This window comes from Sorex fumeus, unplaced genomic scaffold (genome assembly GCF_029834395.1).
Source record: "Sorex fumeus unplaced genomic scaffold, SorFum_2.1 ptg000043l, whole genome shotgun sequence".
NCBI lineage: Eukaryota > Metazoa > Chordata > Mammalia > Eulipotyphla > Soricidae > Sorex > Sorex fumeus.
The window spans coordinates 10,237,280-10,262,534 of record NW_026606100.1 but is presented as its reverse complement, the minus strand read 5'-3'; the positions used below and the strand labels follow the sequence as shown (position 1 = coordinate 10,262,534).

At 36.5% G+C, this 25,255-nt stretch overlaps 1 protein-coding gene and 1 non-coding gene across 3 annotated transcripts in view; one reads left to right on the top strand and one right to left on the bottom strand.

Moving 5' to 3' along the window:
* PRKG1 (protein kinase cGMP-dependent 1) overlaps nucleotides 1-25,255 on the bottom strand; it is a 1,343,145-nt gene that overhangs the window by 1,097,943 nt on the left and 219,947 nt on the right. The window lies entirely within an intron of this gene.
* On the top strand, nucleotides 20,904-21,009 carry LOC130029943 (U6 spliceosomal RNA). Its single transcript, XR_008793398.1, has one exon. It is a non-coding gene; the product is annotated as a U6 spliceosomal RNA (small nuclear RNA).

The window sequence follows — 25,255 nt, the reverse complement described above, 5'->3', positions numbered from 1 at the left end:
ATTCCAAAACCTACTTGAGAGTTCCGAAAATCCTCTTCTACCACACCTTAATTAAAACTGTACCTGTTAGCGTAAGTGACTCAGATCCCATTTAACTTTAACTTAAATATCCTCATCAAATAGCTAGTGAAGAAAAAGCTCAAAAGGATGAAAACATTAGAAAAATTGAAGGACTGCATTTTCTATAAACTGGATAACAGCCACTGAATTATTGAGCTGAGTTTATGTTATGTAGTACTCTTTCTTCCATCAGTGCTTTAATGCAATTTTTATAGACACTTTGTCAGTTATACATAAAATTGCTGATTTTTTATAAGATAGCACTACATTTCAGATTGAGAATTCTCCAACTGGTGCTTTGAACATTTTAAATTAACTTATACCCATTTATGGGAGAACAGCTCTTAAATTTTTTGACCTGAAACTGTGAATTTGACTGCTTATTTGACTGGTAGATCATACCTACAGTTTTATGGGCCACAGGCAGTGCAGACCAAACATCTCCCTTTAAATTGTCAGTTCTATAATGAGATAACTGTGTGCAAAATCTTCCACACCATACACACCAGAGGCCCTTCCATACCGAAGGAATTCCACAGTCAGTTGGAGAAGAAAGGAATGGAAGGAGATTTGAATATTCCAAGTAAAACTCAAAAAACCAAAAAGCTCCTGTACCATGCTAATTATGCATAATATCACCATGGCCATTTTTCACACTCTTATGGCCAAAGTCACAAGTGTTTATGGCAAACTCTTTACATCTGATGACAGAAAATTATGTATTCCATGAGTAATATAGTCGGAATTTGAAATGAAAGGAAGGGTATAACAAGGTGTTGTCTTTGTTTTCTACATCATCAAAGTTGTGAGAGGACATTCTGGAGCAATCTTGGGCTTCACAGGAAACCAGTTTAAAATCCAATGCTTATCTAAAAGGGTGATATACATTCTCACTTCCCAAATATACTACTCAAGTCATTCCTTTGTGATTTGTTTTCTTCTAAAGCTCCTATTTCATTTCAACTGGGCTATATACCAGAAAAAATATTCCAGGGTGATTTAGTCTCTTACTGTTTGTTCTGAGTATATTCAAATCCATTTCAAAACTTAATCTTAATCCTGCCTGTGGTCTACTACAATCTCATAGTAAACACAACTTTCTATGATGCACCTCCAGGGATGCAGCTGCATTCCACTAGGATACACGGCTCAGTGACCAAGCACATCCTGAGTGTATGAAGCCCTGGGATTGCTCTCCTGCAGCTCCACCTCCCCAGGTCACCATCAAAACAAACCCCACCCCAAAACACATCATCAAATATTTTATATTATTTTCAAAATGATTTTTTTATATTTTCTTCACATTTGCCAATATTTTAAGATCTTCACAATTAACAGTATTCAATAAGTGATAAAATGATTATTTTATCAATCAACTTACTAAGATACTGTAGAAATCAGTCATATAACAGACAGGATTTGCATTCAAAATTTATCACCAAATTGAGTAAAGAATACAGATGAATAATTAGAATACACAAGAAGGACATCCATAACAAAATCAAAATAAGTATTTGGGGAAATCGTGGGGATATTATCTTCACATACATTGTGCATGCTGTGAAATTCAAAGTTATTCCAATACAGTTCACATATCAGAGGGAAGTTTAAGCATAAAGCAAATTTCAGCTTTGACACTACACAATTTCATTAGCGTAAAACTATACTCCACTCACTTGAGCTGTGGAAGAATATAGAGAAACACTCCTCCACCTATCCACCCATTTTGGGGATTAAAACTTTCTACCTGAATTCATACATTTTCCAACTCCCTCATTACAACAAATTTAAACTACAATCCTTCTTCTTAACTTAAACTCTTCATTCCTTTAGCATGCTTTTGATATTTATCAAAGCAAAATACTAATATTTATTTAAATATATACATTGATTATAGTCTCTCTATATTTTTCAAGTAATTAGCATGTGTAAAAGTATGCTACCAACATAACAAGTTTCCATTTCCTATCTTCTTTTTATATGTTCCTGATGAAAGTTTTGAGTGTTGAGCCCCTAATACCACTTTCCCTGAAAGTCTGTAGTTGCTTTGTGAAATTTTGAAGAACGCGATTTTTAAGAATGTTGTATTATAAAACTGACCAAAAATTTGCACACTGATTTTTAAAAAAGCACAAAAAAGTAGGTAAATGTAACTTAAATTAGCCTGAACACACGTTCATTTCTTCATTTCTTACATTTCCCATCTCCCACTTATACACACTTAGTCATTTTCAACATCTTTCAGAAATGCCTCTATCTGGGGTACAGAATGTTTCTAAAAGCCTACAACGATTGCTAAAGACCAATCCTATCTTACCAAAGGCCAATTTATAGTCTCTTTTCCTTGATAATAAGTATAGGTATCCTCCCTACTCTCACTTTCCACATGATCATTGTTAGAAGAGAAATTAAGGCTTACACTGCTAGAGGCCAGGGAGGTATTTCAAGGGGCTGGACCACAGGTTCTGCATGAGGGCATATTGCATGGGTCCCTTGCACTACACGTTTCCCTTCACAGCCGAGAGAAGCCACCAGCATGCAATGTATATCCTCTAAGAACCACCTGGCATGGCCAACAGCAAAAACAAATGCCATTTATCAGACAAGTATATTTTGAACTGCAATCCAATTGTAACCCAAGAAGAAAATGCATAACTTCCCCACCCATGTAGTAAAATGCAGTCACTTATACACACAAAAAGGTATTTCTCTATTTCTAATCTTGCATCTACAAATTCTTTCATAGTATTGGGCCTATCTTAAGTACTAAATAAATAAATTTAGTTAAAATTCAGCTTAGTAGAATAACTACTTCTGCGTGTTCTCTTACTGTCAGCACATGCTCAGGACTATTATCACCTTCCTGGGAGATACACAAGAAATTATATCATTATACTATCATAGTCTTTAAATAAATGGAACGTTAACATACCTGTTTTCCTAAATTTACCACTGATGCTATCCTTAAAATAACCCAATTTGAGCTCTAATCTAACCTACAGAGGACTCTGACATTGTCTCCTGTATAGAACATTTTGGATAACAGAAAAAGAAAAGAAAATACATCCACTACCCTTATTTTTGTAGAATGTAAACAAAGCCCAAAATAACCAACCTTGTCTCCGAAGTTGTCAGAATGTGACACTTGTTACTTTAGGAACAGTGCCACTAATAATTCATTTTTAATGCACTTGATTAAGCAGCAAAGAATTAGGAAATTGAAAACTGATATTTGAAGTGAAGTAAAGAGAGAATTCAAATGCAAGCAACGTTAACCCATCTCGGGGATGAATGGATCCAATTCAAGGATACTTAATCAGAGCACAGAAATAACTAAAATAAGTATAAATTGATGAATAAAATGCCCTCATCAATGGCTAATTAAGCCCAAGAATCACATTGTATCCAACTGAACAGCTGCTTGGTTTTTTTCAGACTGTACCTTTTCTCTCAAATGAGTTTTCATCAAGTAATTTCTAACGTCTGAGCTGAAAACCGTGGAGTTTGATTAAGCAAACATATGAAGAGCTTGCTTCGACATGCCTTAACACTACTGAACATGATGCCCAATCTGAACACACACTTATTTCATTTGAGGTGACCTAGAGGAAAATAGTCACAAACTTGAAAGTAGACAGGCGAGGTGCGGGTTGGGCTCTGCCAGCCTATGCTCAAGGTTTTCTCCTGGTTTCACTCTCAGGGATTACTCTGAATGCTCAGGGTACCACATGTGTTGCCAGGGATTGAAGAGGGGTGAGTTGTGTGCAAGTGCCTTAACACCTGTATATCCCGGTAATCCTTTCAAAATTTTTTGACACTTGAAGTTCGTGGGGATAAAAATGAAAGACTGAAAGATTTTTATAGTAGCACTGCCCTCCGACTGTCCATCCATTTGCTCCATCAGGCTCCAGTAACGTCTCCATTGTGGGACTTGTTACTGTGTTTGGCATATCGAATATGTCACGGGGAGCTTGCCAGGCTCTGCTGTGTGGGTGGGATACTCTGGGTAGCTTGCTGGGCTGAGAGCGACAGAGGAATCAAACCCAGGTCGGCCACAGGCATGGCAAATGCCCTACTCACTGGGCTTAGCTAGATATAAATAGATTTATATGCAACAGAGGGTAAAAACCCCTCAGAAAATTTTAACATAGAAACTTGGTTGTATATTTTATGTTAAACCCTGATAATAATCTTTTACTATGTGCTTGAAAGTTACCAAAAATATGTTGAGGATTAGATAAGATGATCTTAAATATAACTTCATGTATTGACATAGAACAAAAATTACTTTTATAATAGCATAATTCATCATAATACACTGAGATATCACTGTCACTGTCACTCTCCTCCTATTGTTCATCGATTTGCTTGAGCGGGCCCAGTAAAGTCTCCATTGTGACAATTGTTACTGTGTTTGGGGTATCAAAAACGATACTTAAGACATAGATAAAAATAATTTGAAAGTAATGAATTTGAATTGAGTGAGGAGGTCATATATTAAAAACTAGTAAGAATAAGTAGTAGGCATCCAGCTTCCATTTTAAACAATTTACAAAGACAGTGTCTATGACCAGCTCCATCAGAAGTGCCCCAGTAAAACTTCAGAGTACTGCTTCTACGAAGAAGTCAACTATGTCTTCTTTTCCACCTGGTCTGTCTCATGCTCAAATCCATAAATATGCAAAGGGCCTGAATTAGGTATTGAGCAGAGACTTCAGGTAATAGATTAAATATGATAACGGTAATAAACATTTAACAAGTGCAATACCTTTCTCCTTGGTATGTGATTGCTGCATTTCATGAAGAAGTTTTTGGTTGTTTTTTTTGGGGGGAGAGAAGTAGGAATAAAATCATTGAATGTTTCATTTGAAAATTAATCTCCATCTCAAGTAAGCCCCCTCCCCCATTTATAACCATCTTATTTACAAACTAATCAAAAACATGAAGACCTGAAAAAATAATGAAAGCAACAGTGTAGACAACCCATGCTTTCAAATTATAATCTGATACGATGCAAAGAAATCAAAGAAAATTCTTTAGCATTTCTCCATGTCCTTGATCCTTGTGTCATAATATAATCCTCTCCTGGTTCATCATCTTCGACTAATTTCTAATATAAAACCTGTCTTTTCTGGCACCTCACATGGTCCCTTTAGCACTGCCAGAAGTGGTCCATAAGAACTGAAGGATGCAACTGGACAAGGGTAGACAGTTGTTAAAAAAAATGGTGAATTATATATAAATCTCTTAACATTTAATGGAATTTTAAGATAAAAGTTTATTTTAACTTACAAAAAAAAAGAACTGCAAGGTGTGAACCACAGTTAAACAAAACAAAAACAAAACATGTCTTTATCATAGGTCAGCAACCACCAGAGATACAAACAAGTATTATTAAGGTCCAGATCCTGTAACTCTTCCATTGCATTCTGTTTTCGTGGCCTTAAAAGGCAGATCTAAAAGTTTACATATTTAAGAATACCTGCAGGTGATTTTGATTCAGATGCAGTGCTTCTGGGGTCACAGAGATAAAAGAAAGTACAGTGTGCTTCATCCTTTTCAAATACCTACATTCCCCAAATTATCATGTTCAGTTGTCTCCAAGGCAACTTCTTTGTCAACCACTTCTGTCTTTTAACTAATTATTATTAAATACTTGTCTAGACTAACATTTAACTGATAACTTCTAAACACCAGTCTAGACTCAGTCCTGTTCATTATTGAAACATGATTCAAGCATAAATTTTTCTGGTAAAGTTTTCTTGATACTTAGCCTCTAAACCAGAGGTTTTTGAACATTTTACATCTGTGAACCAATAACAGTTATCACATTGGTCTGAAGAGCAGTGGTTAATAGCCACTTATCTTGATGATAGATTTATTTTCTTTAACTCACCAACAGCCCTAAGTTAAGCTTTATTTTGTCATTAAAGGGGCTAAATTACATGGGTTGTGCGATTCTTCCACTGAACCGCAAACCTTATACAAAGCAGATGTTTCCGACCAACACCTGACAAAGAAATAAAACTGAAAATTTCCTTCCTGGAAATTTTGTAAGGCTTCATTTAAGAAATGCTGTTATATTTCATCTCTCCAACTCCTCCTACTTTCAACCAACTCCCTTTCACCAAATATTGACATTTTTATTTCCCTTTCTCATACCTAATAATAATGATGGGTTGGGACAATAGCACAGAGGGTAGGGCATTTGCCTTGCACGGGGCTGACCCCATTTTAATTCCCAGCATTCTGTATGGTCCCCTGAGCACTGCCAGGAGAAATTCCTGAGGGCAGGGCCAGGAGTAACCCCTGTGCATTGCCAGGTGTGACCCAAAAAAGCAAAATTAAGAAAAAAAAACCAAGATTGTACATAATTTTCATTAATAAGTATTTTTTCTTATGATGAAATCATGGACTGGAGCCATAGCACAGCAGTAGGGCATTTGCCTTGCGTGCAGCCAGCCCGGCCGAGCTGGGTTCGATTCCTCCGCCTCTCTTGGAGAGCCTGGCAAGCTACCAAGAGTATCTCGCCCTCACGGTAAAGCCTGGCAAGCTACTCATGATGTATTTGATATGCCAAACACAGTAACAAGAAGTCTGCTCGAGCAAATTGATGAACAATGGGAGGACAGACGAAATCATTATGTTGGTTAAATATTTATGTCTTTTAAAAACTTTAATACAGATGCCTTCATCACATTGCTCTTGTCCTCAGCATAACTTCCCTCTTTTCCCCATCTTTCAATTTTTTGTAGGCTATTAGACCTTGAGAAGAGTTTAAGACTCATCTTTAAGATACAATTGTAAACTAAATGACTTTCCTCTTGAAAATACTTGTTCCAAAATAGTATTCAAATCAGAACCTTTTTTTTGCATCAAGTGCTAGAATTTCAAAGTTGTATAAAGATCCACTATAACTAATCTATTTAACAGAGGAGAAAGATGAATTTTAAATTTAAGGAAGTTTCCAAAGGTCATGCAGTCCTTTCTTCATTTTGGGTTTTATTTCAGAATAACAACTAAATACGATGCTTTGGGAATGCACGCTTAATTTTCAAAAGCAAATAATTCAATTATGTGTTACCACATGAAAATATTGAACATCTATATACTAAGAATTAGTCTGCACATGTCTCCACTCCACAAGATTAGTTACCAGGCAAGTAAAGAAATTCTGAAAATTAGCATCTGATTATATACTTAGTGACAGTTTAATGGCATGAATTTTAACTACAGACTTTAGGAATTTCCTCTTTGATATGAGACATATATATTTTATTCACTCTATAGTACCAAAGCAGATCTGAGTAACCAAAATGCCCGTGGGATAAATCAGATGTTCCTGGACTCATCAAATAAATGAACTGGTTTCATAAGACTGAGTTGAGGTGCTAGATACTTACTCAGAGCTTTCTGACACTGATTTTTCTACCTATCTGACCAAATTACTTTATGCCTCTCAGCCTTGGATTTTGACGCAAAAAAGGGGATAATTACAGTAAGTAGCATTGCCACATGTATTAAATGAGGTAAGACATTTAACATAGTTTATAGCTCTTAATACCCCCCAAATAATTGTAACATAATTACTGTATGACCATTATCACAATTGTTATTCTCACACTTAGGAACAAAATAGATGCATAGTTAGGAATACAATGTCTTTAACTAGTCTAATTTCATGGGCTGGAGCGATAGCACAGCCGGTAGGGCGTTCGCCTTACACGCGGCCAACATGGCCGACCCGAGTTCGATTCCTCCGCCCCTCTCGGAGAGCCCGGCAAGCTACCGAGAGTATTCGATATGCCAGACACAGTAACAACAAAGTCTCCAATGGAGACGTTACTGGGCCCGCTCGAGCAAATCGACGATAAACGGGAGGGCCTTTACCTTTTTTACCTTTACCTTAACTAGTCTAATTCTGTATTGAGAGCTCTGTATGAGTCAGGAACAGCTACAGGAATTATAAGTATTCATTCTTCCCTATACAACTATGAGATAGTGTAAAGGACTGAACGTTTAGGTTCATAAATTCAAAACACTGCAACCCTAAACCCGGAAATTAACAGTGTTAGTGTGTGTTAGTGGTAAGACTTTTTAGAGGTGATTAGGTCATTGAAGGTAGGCCCTTATGCATTTTATTCTGGACCATAAAAAATAGACTTCCGCACTCCCCAGAGCTGTCGAGGCTTCATCCATATGAAGATACCACAAGTGGTTCTTGTATATGAACTGAGAAGTAAGGCCTTCCCCAGAAAAGCAAAGGCTTGATGCAGGCACCTTGATCTTGGCGTTTCTAGCCGCCAGAACTGTGAAACACATTTCTGCTGTTTATATACTAACCATCCTGTGACATTTTGTAATGGCTGACTGAAGACTCAAGATAAGGAGTTAACAAGAGGCCACTGAGACTGAGGTTAAGGTAAGTTAAGTAACTATCCCAAGGTCACACACACAAAAAAGTAGGCAGAAAAGTATCTTGGAGATAAAAGGGTCGTTTTATCTCCACCACACTGAAATATTGCTCAGACAGAAACACCCAAAACTATTCGCATAACTTAATTTCTCCAACTTGCACTTAGTTTGAAGACCAATATTTCACTTTCTCTGAATAATTTGGGTGGTTAGACATGGCCCTAATTAAAAAAATTCTTACAGTTATACCAAAGTATAATTGTGTTGTCTATTATTTATTAGCTTCTGACACACTGGTGTTAGTCAAAGCGTTTGAGCAAAAATTTAGTTAAAATCTGAGTGAGGTGGCAGGGGGATAGGAATAAATTTAAGAACTTGTGCATTATAAGTATTTCCTGCTATTTATTCATAATACGCCTGTCATTACAATACATATAATGGCATTTTTTGCTTTAATTTCTTCTGCTTGCATTCACACATATACACATTATTGCTAAAGGGTATTTTTTAAACAGAATACTATATATCTAAAGAAACTCTATAATATTTACTAAACAGTAACCCCCCCCCAAAAAAAACAACAAAACTTGAAAATGTAAACTTCACTAACACATTAAAGGCAAAGTTCAGACTGAAACCCAGTTGGTTTGAATGGTTACACAGAACCATACAGTCTAAAGCCCAGCCACTATAATCAATGGTAGTATTGATGCCCAAGCAAAAGAAAGAGAAAAGGAAGCAAGCTCTCAGAAATTCCCATATTTATCCAATGCTTCTGACCTTGGAACAACATAGCTTACCTGTCCTTTAGTTTCCATTTTTAGAATGCCTTTTTATTATCCACTATTAGTATTGTCTTTCTAATCCCATACACTGATTATTTAAATTAATTCTTTACTTTATTTACACTCTTCATAATTCTCATCCACCTTGTTAGTCTCTATTGAATCACTTGCTCATCAGGTATATTATTATATAGCTTATTTTTCCAAGGCTGCTTCATTCATTTGCTTAGACAATTCAAATATAAACCTCAATAAAATAATTCTTTTGAGCTTTTCTCTGTAGACTGGTTCTTATATTTAAATATGATATTTTATAACATCTTATTCAAATCTTTTGAATTAACTTGGCTGACAAGAAACTCCTCAACTGTATAGTTCATAATAAAAAGTGTTGAGCTAGAAAACCCAAAGTCTGTTTTAGAGTACAGATATGACCTGACTATAACTCTGTGGGTTGTGAATTCAGTATTTAGTGATTTAAACATAAATACTAGGAATCAGCTTAACTAAGGAAGTAAAGGACCTGTACAAAGAAAACTACAAAACGCTACTTCAGGAAATAAAAGAGGACATGAGGAAATGGAAAGATATCCCCTGCTCATGGGTCGGGAGACTTAACATTGTCAAAATGGCAATACTACCGAAAGCATTGTATAAATTCAATGCAATCCCTATAAGGATACCCATGACATTCTTCAAAGAAATGGAGCAAACACTCTTGAAATTTATATGGAACAATAAGCCCCCACGAATAGCTAAAGCAATTCTTGGGAAAAAGAAAATGGGAGGAATCAACCTCCCGAACTTCAAACTGTACTACAAAGCAGTAATAATTAAAACAGCATGGTACTGGAACAAAGGCAGAACTGCAGACCAATGGAACAGGGTTGAATACACTGACATCTCTCCTCAATCATATGCTCATCTAATCTTTGATAAAGGTGCAAGTAATGTGAAGTGGAGTAAGGAAAGCCTCTTTAATAAATTGTGTTGGCATCACTGGACGGCTACATGCAAAAAAATAGGCTCAGAACTCTGCCTAACACCATGTACAAAAGTAAGATCAAAATGGACTAAAGACCTCAACATCAGACCAGAAACCATAAGGTACATTGAAGATAAAGTTGGCAAAACCCTCCATGACATTGAAGCTAATGGTATCTTCAAAGATGCCACGCCACTGGCCGAGCAAGTGAAAACAGAGATAGATAAATGGGACTATCTTAAACTAAGAAGCTTCTGCACCTCCAAAGAAACAGTGACCAAAATACAAAGACAGTCTACAGAATGGGAAAGGATATTCACCGAATACACATCTGACAAGGGGTTGATATCCAGGATATACAAAATACTGGTTCAACTCCACAAGAAGAAAACATCCAACCCCATCCAAAAATGGGGCAATGAAATGAACAGAAACTTTCTCAAAGAAGAAATCCGAATGGCAAAAAAGCACATGAGAAAATGCTCTACATCATTAATCATCAGGGAGATGCAGATCAAAACCACAATGAGATACCATCTCACACCTCAGAGACTGGCCCACATTCAAAAGAACAAAAGCAACCGATGCTGGCGTGGATGTGGCGAGAAAGGGACACTCCTTCACTGTTGGTGGGAATGTCCACTGGTTCAGCCCTTCTGGAAAACAGTATGGACGATTCTCAAAAAATTAGAAATTGAGCTCCCATTTGACCCAGCGATACCACTCCTGGGAATATATCCCAGAGAGGCAAAAATGTATAGTCGAAGTGACATCTGCACTTGTTTGTTCATTGCAGCCCTCTTTACAATAGCCAGAAACTGGAAGAAACCTGAATGCCCAAGAACAGATGACTGGTTAAAGAAACTTTGGTACATCTACACAATGGAGTACTATGTAGCTCTTAGAAAAGATGAAGTCATGAAATTTACATACAAGTGGTACAATATGGAAAGTATCATGCTAAGCGAAATGAGTCAGAAAGAGAGGGATAGACATAGAAAGATTGCATTCATCTGGGGGATATAAAGTAACAAAGTATGAGATTAATACCCAAGAATAGCTGAGATCAGCACCAGGAGGATTACTCCATAACTTAGAGGCCAGCCGGGTATCCTAGAGGAAAGGGCTATTCAGATAGAGAAGGGAGCACCAAATAAAGGATGTTTGGAGGATCCTCCCAGGAGGGGAGATGCATGTCGAAAGTAGACTATGGACTGAACATGTTTGCCACTCAATGCCTCTTTTGCAGACCACAACACCCAAAAGGAGAGAGAGAACACAGGGGATTGCCCTGCCACAGAGACGGGGGGATGGGGGGATGGGGGTGGGAGGGATATTATCCATGGTGGTGGAAAATGGGCACTGGTGGAGGGATGGGTATCTGATCATTGTATAATTGAAACCAAAGCACAAAAAATTGTAAATCTACAACTTTAAAAAAAATAAAATAAAAAAAAAGAGAAAAAAAAAAAAAAACATAAATACGTGTGTTTTTCACAAATATGTATAGAGCCAGTTAATTTGGCTCTATACTTCTATCTGCAAAGTAGGTCACACTAAACTGAAAAAGATTAGAGGATCTGGGTTTAAATTTGACTCCACGAATTACTGGAGCCATAGCACAGCGGGTAGGGCATTTGCCTTGCATGTGGCTGAGCCAGGTTTGATTCTTCCATCCCTCTTGGAGAGCCCAGCAAGCTACTGAGAATATCCCGCCTGCATGGCAGAGCCTGGCAAGCTCCCTTGTGTATTCAATATGCCAAAAACAGTAACAACAAGTCTCACAATGGAGACGTTACTGGTGTCCACTCGAGCAAATCAATGAACAACAGTAGGACAGTGCTATAATGCTATAACTTTAGGCAATACATTCTACGACTCTGTTTGTTTCACCATCTGTATAACAAACATCACAATAAGGCAGGATTTTGAGGATAATGCAAACTAATATATAAATATGAAGCAGAGAATAGTGTCCAAAACATTAGTTCCCAACACATAACTACTACTAATACATTAATTCCCCTTCTCTCTCCTGCCTCCACACACAAACATTTTGTTTTGGAGCCACACTGGGTGCTGCTCAGGGCTTAATCCTGGCATTACAGCAGGGATCACTCCTGAGGGGTGGGGCCCCGGGACAATATAGGGTTCCCAGGTCATCCATCCAGAAGAAGGCAAATGACCTATTTGCTATACTAGGGTGTTAGTCCCAGCTTCCTGGCCCTTTAATTCTGCTCTATAGCCATGTTATTTTAATTTAATTCCATATGTTTTGATACTACACTTGTTTTGATAACTGTATAAAAGCTATCTGGTTCAAATTATGATCTCAAGTGAGGACTTTTATTTAATAGGTATTCAAAAATATTTGTAAAATAAATAATTGTAACCTGGCAATTAATTGAGCAATCTATGTATTCACTATCTATAAATATGGTTTTTAATACCATAATATTATAAAAAACAAAATAAGGATGTGGTCTATGAACATCATAAAAGAAGTAACATTTTTTACCAATTTATTCACTGGTGTGAACTCACTTGAACCTTAAGAAAAAAGTGTTTCCAAATACCTATCTCTCTACTTACAAATACTGCTTCTTTAATCCCATTCATATATCTTTCTCAATTGTAATCCTGTTACTGTGTTTGGCATATCAAATACATCACGGGGAGCTTGCCAGGCTTTGCTGTGTGGGCGAGATACTCTCGGTAGCTTGCCGGGTTCCTCGAGAGGGGCGGAAAAATCAAACCCAGGTCAGCCACGTCAGAGACATCACTGGGCCTGCTCAAGCAAATCGATGAACAACTGGAGGACAGTGGACATAATTATAATCCTATTTGTTTCAAACAGCATGGAAATTTCTTTCATTCATAGATTAAAAAACACAAATGATTATTCTATATTTCAAAAACTAATACAGCGTAAAGTACTGATATGTATTAAAATAACATGCATTTAAATATGTCTTAGGGAAATGTTATCCAGGATTCAGAGCAACATTAGAGTAATACTACTCATACAACTGCAGTATCAAGTTATAGTTTGAAATTATCCAGCAATGTCTGATATAATGGCCTCACAAGTAACTCAAAATAGCCAATTGCTTTATTTACTACTAAAACCATCCCAAACATGGACTCTGAGGACATCTTACATACCTTCAATCACTATGAATTTAAAATGTTTTTGCTTTTTTTAACACAGAACAACATGTTACATTGCTACATTTCAAATGGCAGATATTTTCGAGAATATTTAAAAATTCATCAAAAATTTCAACATTAACATTTATCCTCTTATATATCAACAAAGATAAAAATATCTACCAAATCCCTATTTTGCATCAAATATAAAGTCTCGTGGAAGTATATAATGTAATAGCAACAGTCCCTATTCAGAAATGAGTTGATTAGAAACTGATGGAAAAACTGACAGTGAGAAAATAAGTGTTAACTAATTTATTAAAAATTACAGAGCAGAGAAAATATGTGATTAATATGGATAATTTTAATAACAAAAACCAATGTTTACCAAGAAATGAAGATGGTCTGGAATTATTCTAAGTGCTTCATAAATATTGATTTACTTAAGATTATTAAGAATACTATGAGCTACTATTTTCTTCATTTTACTGGTTAGAACAGGAGATCCTGGGAATAAAGGGTCATTATCAAGATCAGAAAACCAATGAGCAATGTTACCTAGATTCACAGACCTTGCTACACATTCAAAAATGGCTCTACAGGAGAAAGATACTGAAATTATCCTGAAGGAAAAGCCAAGTTTGTTTTTATTTGCATGAAGCAGCTTATTCAATGCTGTAGAGCTAGGGGACAATATTTTGAAGAAGAAGAAACAGGGAGCATGTACCACAATGGTGAACATCGTGGACAAAGGTGAGTATGTGAGATGAGAACTTATAATTAAAATCAACTTCTGATCTTCACAACTCACCATATGCAACAGAAGGTTCTCCTAAAGACATGTGTGTCATGAACAATAAATACTATCTTATTTTAAAAGCCAAACAAAAGCCTTGATGTTTACTTTTCTCTAAATATCATATAAACACATAACTTTGGTAAAGGCAACATCTGGTTTACTCTCCTATGTAGAGGATTTTTCCTAGATTTCTGCAAATCAGTCACAGTGTAAGCCTCAGAGAAGAGTTTGGAAGCCAAATCCCCTCTTTTCATAGGACCTCTTCACTTCATTATTGTATTTCCCAGTTTTTGTGGAATAACTTCATTTTTATGGGTAGGTTAAGAGAATGGATTTTTCCCAAGATCCTCAAGAGAACTTTGATACTTTATTTTAAAGGAACTAGAAATTAACATTACTTTATTCTAAAGGAACGAGAAATTAACATTTTCTGGTGATAAAGTGAGAGTCCCAATCTAAATGTATAATAGATGGCTAAGAGCGATAAAGCAAAAACGCAGATACTTCAGCATCATTCATAAATAATCCAGAATACTTTTCAATTTTCCCCTTTCTTGTTTTCATCTCTGTTCCATGAGCAATTCCAAGCCTTGAAATTGCCTGAATCTGACATGGATCAAGCCCTATCAACACAGCGATTACATTTCATTGCCTTGGATTTCCATATACTGGGGGTAGGATACCAATCACAGTCCACTTTCTATGAGACTGTATCTAGTCTCCCTAAAGTTCCAGGTTATTATAAAACTGTCACATTGAAATGAAATTTTTAAAAATTATTTTCTGAAGGATCATCTTGTCATAATTTAATCCATCAACTTGTTGTAGTTGTATCCTGGCAGATTAGAAAGTAGATATGCAAGAAAAAAAGCAGTCATATTTTTGATCTAAGCAATCATATAAGACAGGTAGTAAAAGAATTACTGTGATCTATTTTATTAATGTAGAAAACTATAAAGTGAAATATTCCATGATAATATGGAAAGTTGTTTCCCCAAGGAGAAAAAGTATATGAAAAGCTTTATGGTCTTTGTAACTTACTGGAGTGATAGCACAGCGGTAGGGCGTTTGCCTTGCACGCAGCCAACATGGCCGACCCGAGTTCGATTCCTCCGCCCCTCTCGGAGAGCCCGGCAAGCTACCGAGAGTATTCGATATGCCAGACACAGTAACAACAAAGTCTCCAATGGAGACGTTACTGGGCCTGCTCGAGTAACTTACTTAGGTGTGTTTTTCTTCTTTGAATTTGTGTCATCAAAAAATAGCCTATGGCTAGATATGGTTAGTTAAAATTAAAAGACCCTTCATAATGAGGAGCCTGAGAACATCCCATAGTGAATAAACACAGCTGGCTCCACTACCCTTCATTTCCTCTTTCTTCAGTGTTTATCATAAAGTGGAAGAAAATGACATTTAGTGTTTATAGTCTCAAACTAAGTCAACTAGGAAAATTCTATACCCCTGATTTTCCATTCACATTGTACTAAACATGGGAGCAATAGAAAACTGAATTATGAAGAATACTGCATCAGTAAAGACCATGAAACAAATGAAAATTTAATTACATAATTTTCTTTTCTATAAGTAGCATAACTTCTGTTTCACAGGTCAAATGTATTCAAGAAATGAGACAGGACCAAATACATTTCAGATAGTTTTTACCATATTACTAGTTTCAAATAATTGAAAAGAAGTATATCCAAAGAAAAAAAAATCCTGCTGTACATTCTAAATACTATATACAATGAAGATACATAGATGCTGTAGAATTATTATCTGAGAAACTGTAAAAAAATCCATAACTAATAAAAAAATCACAAGAGATATAATTTATGTTGGAAGTTAAGTAAAAATTTATTCACATATAAAATATATACTAATTTCTATGAAAATCATTTAAATTTTGTTTGTCCAAGCTATTTACTTAAAAAACAAACACAGTGATACATATTCAGATCTTTGGATTGCATGAAATATCACTAGTTAAAGTTACTTTTCAAATGTACAGAAATTTTTAATGTTTTAGAGAAAGCAATATATAGAGGACATATCATTTTTTATATTGCCAGCCTAGTTTTATGAATTCTTAACACATGTACTACTGTTATTCGATGCCAAAAATACATAATTCTTCTAACCTGTTTTCAAGGAAAGGGTAGCAAATATTTTTTAACTGAATAGAAATTCCTCCATTTCCCTTATTTAAATGTGATTTCTATTTTAAAATCTGTTTTGTGGTGCTCAGGGCATACTCCTGTTTCTGTGCTAAGAGATTATTCCTAGTGATGGTTATTTTGAAATTTTTTATTTATTTGGAATAAAATTTGCTATAACATTTTTAAGTAATTTGAATGTAATTTTCTCAGCAGCTTGTGATTCACATTAAATTCATACTATCAATATATAACAACAATTTTCAAAGCATAATTAAATCATTGGGCTTGTAGTTGGTGAAGCACAGGCAGGCATTGCAAATGTTTTTCCCAGCTTCTGCCACATTGGCCAGCACTGCTGCTCTTCTCTCTTTGAGGTCTTCCTTGATTGCTTCTCTGCACACATTGCAAGCTTGGACACTCACTTGTGGTGGCCTGAGGCTCGTGCCCAGCCATGTTGGCAAATAAGTTTGAGAGTTTTTGAAGACAGACTTCTTTCTGTGGCTTTTTCTCCCTCATCATTCCTCGCACAATCATGGAGGTGCTGAACCTTCTGATCATATTCTTCATCAATGTCGTCAATGACGGCATCTTCCCATGTTGCCGCAACAGAGCCAAAGAGCTCCCAGTTGGTGGTTGTTCTGGGAGTTCTCTTCTTAAACTTTGCAGCCTTTCTTGTCACTCCGTGAAGTAGAATTTTGCATGAAGGAGATGGTGATACAATCCTGTTTGGAATTTTGGGACAACAGCGACATTGGTCAGGCAAAACTGTCGATTGAATATGATGTGGTCAATTTCGTTGTGGAACTGTCCACTGGGAGACTCCCATGTCCAACATCTAGATTCGGCCTTCTGGAACTGCGAATTACCATGGATGGTCTTGGTTGACATGATGAACTGACAGTCTCTCATGCTGTTCATTTCATTCTATGCCATTGGTTCCCAATGTGGAATTCTTCAGCCAATCTTCTAGGTCCTATCTTGGCATTAAAATCACTGACAATGATCTTGTAGAAGGTATGTCCTTCTTTAGAGAACTTTTCCAGCTCCATGTAGAACTTCTCAATTTCTTCTTCATCGTAATTGGATGTTCGTGCATAGATAATGAAGATAGAAACTGCCAGCAGTGAGCCACATTTATTCAAGTGTAATCATCCAATTCGGGTTGTTAGGCACTTCAATGAATCAATGCACATAGCCAAGTTTGTGTAGACGAGGACACCAACACCACCAATGCCTCTTTTGTCACATGTTCAGAGGAACAGTTCTCCAGTGTCGAAAATAGCGTGATGTGATCGACACCTCCACATCTCGGTCAGACCAATGATGTCGTACTTGATCTTCCATGCTTGCACCATCAGATCCTCAATAGATGCTTCCAATGCCAGCATATGTGCATTAAAAGTACAGACAGTCATTTTTAGTCCTTCTTTATTTTGGCAGCCTAGTTTGCCAACTACAAACCCAAGATGACTGTCCTCTGACGTCTTGATGGATCTACCACATCTTCCAGAAGGGCAATGGAGAAGATTATCCATGACTTCTACTCAGATCTCTTCAATAGCCACATCCACCTGCCCACATACCAAATTTCACAGGATGGATATGTCATTCCAACGTTCTCCCTTCCAAAATCCGAAACGCCATTTTGTTGGTAAAGAAGTTAAGAGCATCAGGCCCAGACAAAGTCAGACCTGAACACCTGAAGAACCTGCCGTAAGTATTAATCAATACACTGGCTCAGTTCTTCCCACACTACCTGTCAGAATGCAAGTTTCCATCCCAATGGAAAACCAGCAGGACTGTTATACTGTACAAGAAGGGAGACATCCACAACATTGGCAACTATCGCCCGATCTGCCTGTTGTCCATCATCTACAAGCTTTTCACTCGAGTCATCCTGAATAGAATTGGCAGAACACTAGATGAAGGATAACCATGTGAGCAAGCCAGGTTCCGAAAAGAATTCAGCATGACCAACCATATCCACACGGTAACCAAGCTCATTGAGGTTTCTCGGGAGTTCAAGATGCCACTCTGTCTAATGTTCATTGATTTAAAGAAGGCTGCTGATTCTGTTTAGACGAAGCAGTCATCCAAGCCCTAGACAAACAGTGCATTCAAACTCAATACATCAGGATCCTTCATGAGCTGTATTACCAATTCACTACCACAATCTCAAAATTTTACAGGGAGTTTATTATCCATGTCAAGAAAGGGGTTCGGCAGGGTGATACCATTTCACTGAAACTCTTTAGTGCCACCCTCAAGAACGTCATGCGACATTGAAATGGGAAGGAATGGGAGTGAAGATAGACGGTTGGCAACTACACCACCCCTGCTTCACTGATGACATGGTTCTAATAACAACAAACAATAGCCAAGTGGCAAAAATGCTGGCCCACTTTGACCATGAGTGTGGAAAGGCTGGACTGCAGCTGAATCTCACAAAGACAATGTTTATGAGAAATGGTCTCATTCCTGACGTTCCATTTGCTCTCAATGGAACAACCATCTCCAAATGTAACAGTTATGTGTACCTAGGTCAAGAAATCAACATGACGAATGACGTGGCACCTAAGTTGCACAAGAGGAAGAGAGCATCTTGGAACACCTTCAAGAGCATCGAAGAAATAGATAAGAGGATGAAGAACCTCCAGCTCCGGGCACATCTCTTTGATTCCACTGTTCTTCCTGCACTACCATAAGCCTCAGAGACCTGGGCCCTACATAAACAGGATGAGAACACTATTCGGATCTCTCAAAGAGGAATCGAAAGAGCTAGGCTTGGAGTATCATGCTTCTCTCAAGTGAGAAAAGGAATCCAGAGTTCTAACCGCCGTCGATGACTGAGAATCAGAGAATCAGGGACGCTGTCTCCTTGCCAAGGCGTCGAAAATCAAATGGGATGGACACATAATACGATTTGGAGACAACCACCTGACATCAGAAGATTGCATGGCCATCCACCCACGAGATTGTCATACTTCTTTGTCAAGATCCTGAACAAACAGTTTGAGGCTCATTGTGTTCCTGGAGCGAGCAAATGCCATTGGGCTACACTAACATGTGACAGGGACAAATGGAGACATTATTGGCGCATGCTCAAGCAAATCGATGAGTAACAGCATGTCAAGTGATCAAGTGATCGAGTGATCAATTAAATCATTATGGAAATAGTAATTATAACTTCTAACATAAGTGCCGCTATGTGAATAAAAAAAATTTTTTTTGTAGGGCGGGCCAGAACTCCAGGGACATCTATACAATGGAATACTATGCAGCAGTTTGAAAGTATGACGTTATGAAATTTGCAAACAAGTGGTTCTACATAGAAAGTATAATGCTAAGTGAAATTAGTCAGAAAGAGAGGGACAGACATAAAAGGACTGCACTCATCTGGGGAATATAAAGTAACAGAATGGGAGACAAACACCCAAGAATATTTGAGATTAGTACCAGGAGGTCTGCTCCATGGCTTGGAAGCCGACAGCACATGCTAGGGGAAAATGCACCTCAGATAGAGAAGGGAACACCATGTAAAAGGTGTTTGGAGGACTTGCTTGGGATGCAAGATATGTGCTGAAAGGAGACTATAAACCAAACACAATGGCCACTCAATACCTCTATTGCAAACCACAACACCCTAAAGGAAAGAGAGATCAAAAGGGAATGCCCTGCCATAGAGGTGGGGTGGAGTGGGGTGGGATGGGGGGGTGGGAGGGATACTGGGATCCGTGGTGGTGGAGAATGGGTACTGGTGAAGGGATGGTTACTTGATCATTATATAACTGAAACCCAAACACAAAAATGTGTAAGTCTACAACTGTACTTCATGGTGTTTCACTAATTAAAAAACCATCTAAAAGCATCTAAAGACAATTAGAAACTAAGATCACATAATATTACTTTTTAGCAAAAGTACAAAACAGGTAAAAACTACAGACCTTAAAACTTGTGTAAAGACAGATAGGAGAGATGGTCAAAGACTAAGTGAAAAGAAGCACAGAAATTTCAATGACAAGTAGTTGTAGCAATGAGAGATCTCTGAAAGGGGTACCGATACCTGCAGATGCAAGGAATCTTGAGGTGGTGAAGTATATATGATTAATGGAATGGCTTATTCTTGCAAGTGTAAGAGGTCACTCCACATATATGCACACATAAAGAAGGTACATTTGTAGAGTTTTCATGGCAGCATAATATCAGAATATTTCTACACTATAAAGAAAAAGAATAGACTGGAAAAATATTCTGGTTTCTCATTGCAATCCATTCCCTAAATCCACTTCCTGCTCCCATTCCTGACCAATCCAAGACATAGCTTGATCAAAGAGGTAATGTAAGATCTTGGAAAGCAAGTGTTAATACAAATAAAAAAGGTAAAATGTGATCTGACAAAAGTAAAGAAAAAATTACATGAAGAAAGCAAGTCATTCAGGAAACTAAAAAAATTAAAGGAACCAAAAAGAAGATAAATTTTCAGAGAACACACTAAGAGAAATAGAAGATCAAATGAAGTAACAAAATAAAAACAGAATTATCTGAGAATTATAGTGCTTGGTTTGGCAGCACATATTCTAAAATTGGAACAATACAAAGAAGACAAGCATGGCCCCTGAAGAGTACCATATTTTAAAAAGAGAGAATTAAAATATTAAAATGAGTGAAAATGATATGTATACTTTTTTAAAAAAGCAAATATCTTATAATACACTGTTTACTTCTTCCAAGAAAAAATTCAGAAACATACAGTCCATAAGACTAGAATTCAAGAGGTTAAATACAGAAGTGTTTTATTAAATACATTAATAACTCTTAGAGACAATTGATAAATGTTATCAAATTCAAAGTACAAAATGGGGAAATCATACAAATCATGCAGATTTAATTTAGCAAAAGTAACTAAAAAGTGGAAATTTAAAACAGGTTATTTTCCATGAAAGATATTTAAAATGATGCCCAAGAATTTCTTCTAGGAAAATAAAATATTAAGTCAAAATGTTTTCACAAATTTCTAACAAAGCTTAAAAGAATAAACAATTTGAAGGTCATTCACTATTTCAGAGTATAAAGAATAAATTATGCTTTCCAAATCATTTTTTGAGTAATCATAACACTGTCCCGAAATGGATTGAATGTTAATGTACATGTAAGGACAGATGTAAACAGGCACACAGAATTAGAGAGCAGACTCACTTAGTCAACATATGCAACAATTCAAAGAAATTATTTGGAACAGAAGTCAACACTGAAATATAAAATATTAAATTATTATTAAGGGAAGCTGAATATGAGAGGATAGACCAATATAATCAGTCATAAAATAAAAATCATCTTATCTTATAGTTCTTGGAATAACGTTGATAATATGATATCATTTTCCTTGATAAAAAACAGAATATTCAATAAAATAAAAATAGATATCCCCATAATAATTCTTTTTTATTTATGTTTAATGCAAATTATTTTTCTGTAAAGTCAAGCATGATATCTGGAGAACAACATTTATATAAAAGAATACAAAGCAGTGGTAATCATAAAGAAAGCAAAACATCTTCATTTTTTGTAAATGCTACCAATTGTGCCAGAAAAAAACAAGAGACTCAACCTAAAACTTATTGCAAATGATTTAAACATACACCAACACACAGACGCACACAGTTATTATCAAGAGAAATATTTTCCTTATCACATTTTTAAAATTTAGATAGTGATTGTATTATATATTATGAGAAAATTTATAGAAAGCAAGAACAAAAGAGTAAAAATAGCAGTAAATTGAAGAAGCAACACTTAATCATATACATATGATTGCATATATATAAAAGAACTAAAACAATCTTCATGAATTTTTAAATGTAAAACATTAAAATTATTACCAATTAATAAGATAATACAATAATGCAATGACTGATAATCACCCCTTTTTCTGTAATAACGATGCCACATGAACTAACAAGTATTAGTGTAAGGAGTATGCACAGCTTACGTTGGGTTGTGAGAAAGCATGCATCAACTGTGCTTCAACGAAACCACTATAAAATAAATAATTTACTTTTTCCCTGAAACCAGTTTTCTATGATCAACTTTGAAGCTGACAATGATTAATTAGATAGTATTCTGGTCCGTAGCCCATATGTTCCCATGGAATTCATCTTCAGCATTCTTTTTGCTCTTGGATGGGAGTTCTAAGTATCTACTGTCATTTTCCATGATGTAATAGCTACCATAATATTGCTTAAGATAATATCTGATTCCTTGAGAACCCTGTGGGATGGATCATATTACCTATATTTTATAAATTAGTAAAGTTTGTAATTAAGAGAATTCAGGCTTAAATCAGTCCAGATCATAAAGCTAAGGTGCAATCAGGGTAAGTCATTGTCACTGATGCTCTTTATGAACATAACAACTTGACTTCTTCATAAGTGCATATTCACAGATATATATTAATGTGAAAACTCTATCAGTCTACTTTTATGGTTCTAATAATTAGAGTTGTGCTTTTCTCATTTATATAGAAAATTCTACAGATGGCAAATTTATAGCATGAATGTCACTGTTTCTTCCCTTCCTTTGGCAGATATAGTCATTCAATCATAGCAATCCCCAATGAGTCATATTCAACCTCCTTCTTTTTTCTCAATTTTTATTAAGGAACATGATTTCTAATATTGCTAACTTTCTCTCTTAAATCCACCACTTGGCGCATGCATTACCATGGGTCAGTATTGGCTCCCAAAGTTAAATCCTTTTGTCATTCTTGTGCCACTTTTCATTTTTATCTCAGTCATGTCCCCCAGCACAAAATTCACTGTAGTCTTCCATCAGATAGCTATTTCTTACAACATCTTTATGTTGAAATATGAGTAGTATTGCTGAAAAAGCACATTTCATGGTGTTTTGGAATATTTCCATATAAATTTCATTTTTATTTAATATTCATAAGAATACTAAAATTTGTATAGTGTTTTTACAAGAACATTTTGATGACTCATTCCTCTTAGACAATGTTATTTATATCTTTTCTACTATTGGTAAGTGAACAATTGGTCTTTCCAGATTTAAGCATTTTTATCTTATTGTAGCTTTTCAAGTAAAATATTTCATAAATTTATGCATACACCAAAAGCAATCATTTTTATCAAAAATTGCAAATAGACATCTGTGTATATAAACATAGTGTGTATCAATACTATAAAAATTATTATATTAGCAAATGATATAGCACTGCACTGGACTGTCCTCCCATTGTTCATCGATTTGCTAGAGCAGGCCCAGTAACGTCTCCATTGTGAGACTTGTTACTGTGTTTGGCATATCGAATATGTCACGGGGAGCTTGCAAGGCTTTGATGTGCGGGCGAGATATTCTCGATAGCTTGCCAGGCACCTTTAAACCTGTTCCCAAAGTCTTTGTTTAAATCTAGAAAAGAGCAATCCAGAGGGAGACTAGAAGTTTGTCTGGGAACAGTTGCCAGAGAAAGAACTCTAATGAGAAGTGCCATATTTTGCTGTGGCAGCTGTCATGATGTGCAGACCTACTTGTTTAGGACTCAAGCAAACTCATTGTGAGAGGGCCAGGCAACATATGTGACTCAGCAGAAATTGATCACCTTTACTTGGCTTACCATTTACTTCAAAGGCACAGCCAATCATTACAGTTAATCAGGTTGAAATAATATTATAGACGACCGTATGTGTTATTGCTCATTCTGGAGTATAGCACAGAGGGTAGGGCGTTTGCCTTGTACAGAGCCGACCTGGGTTCGATTCCCCCACCCCTCTTGAAGAACCTGGCAAGCTACCAAGAGTATCTTGCCCACACGTCAAAGCCTGGCAAGCTCCCGTGACATAGTCAATATGCCAAACACAGAAACAACAAGTCTCACAATGGAGACATTACTGGGCCCACTCGAGCAAATCGATGAACAACGGGAGGACAGTGCTACAGTGCTACAGAGCTACTGTATATAATTTTTGGTATGTGCTAACGTGGTCTCCTTTCTTTTCAGTAAAATCTACATCTTCCATATCAGCTGTCTTTGTTTCAAAGATGGAGATCTTTGGGGAAAAGGCATATGGCGAAAGTATGTGCAGTGACAGGTGGGCAGATGGAAGAGGCACAGGAAGGCTACTTAACTGTTTCCTCCTCTAGGCCAGCCCTGAGGTTAGAAGTAAAAATGAACCAGATAACAGACATAGCTGACATAATCAGCCAAGCTTCACTCACATGTCCAGGAATTGGCCTCTTTGAGAAAAACTGGGGAGTTCTGACAGAGTCCCAGCCTCTCATAGAAACAGCCTCTCATTCCTCAGAGACAGCCTGAGAGTGGTTTGGAAAAGACCTGCAGCATTTTCTTCCATGTGTTGAGTCTCTCAAGACCCCCTCCCAAATCCCATGGGTTAGAGTGGAGCTTATGACACATTAATACCTTGTCTATTATGATGATCTTCATTTGAAGTAGATGGGAATAGTAGGGATGTTAGCTAGCTCACACATTCCCAAGGGATGAGAAAAAATAAGACAAAAATAATATTAAATGTAAGCTACTTCTGTGTTAGCCAGATGCTTAGAATTTTACATGTGGAACTTTGAATTCCTAAAACAGTTTGGTAATTGTGAACAACTTGGTAATTCATGGTCTTAAAAAATTTTATTTTTATTTATTTATTTTTATTTTAACTTTATGTGAGATTATTTCAAAATAGAGAGTACTCCTATGAACTAGGGGATATTATGAAAAATGTGACCTTAAATGTTGACTGATTAGGCCCTAATTGACAAGGCTATTTGACATTGATAAATTATTATCAGTCAAAAAATAAAATAATTTTTTGCACTGTTTCGTGGGAATTTTCTGCAGATACTCTCGGTATAACAAACTGTTCCTAAGAAAAGAAAA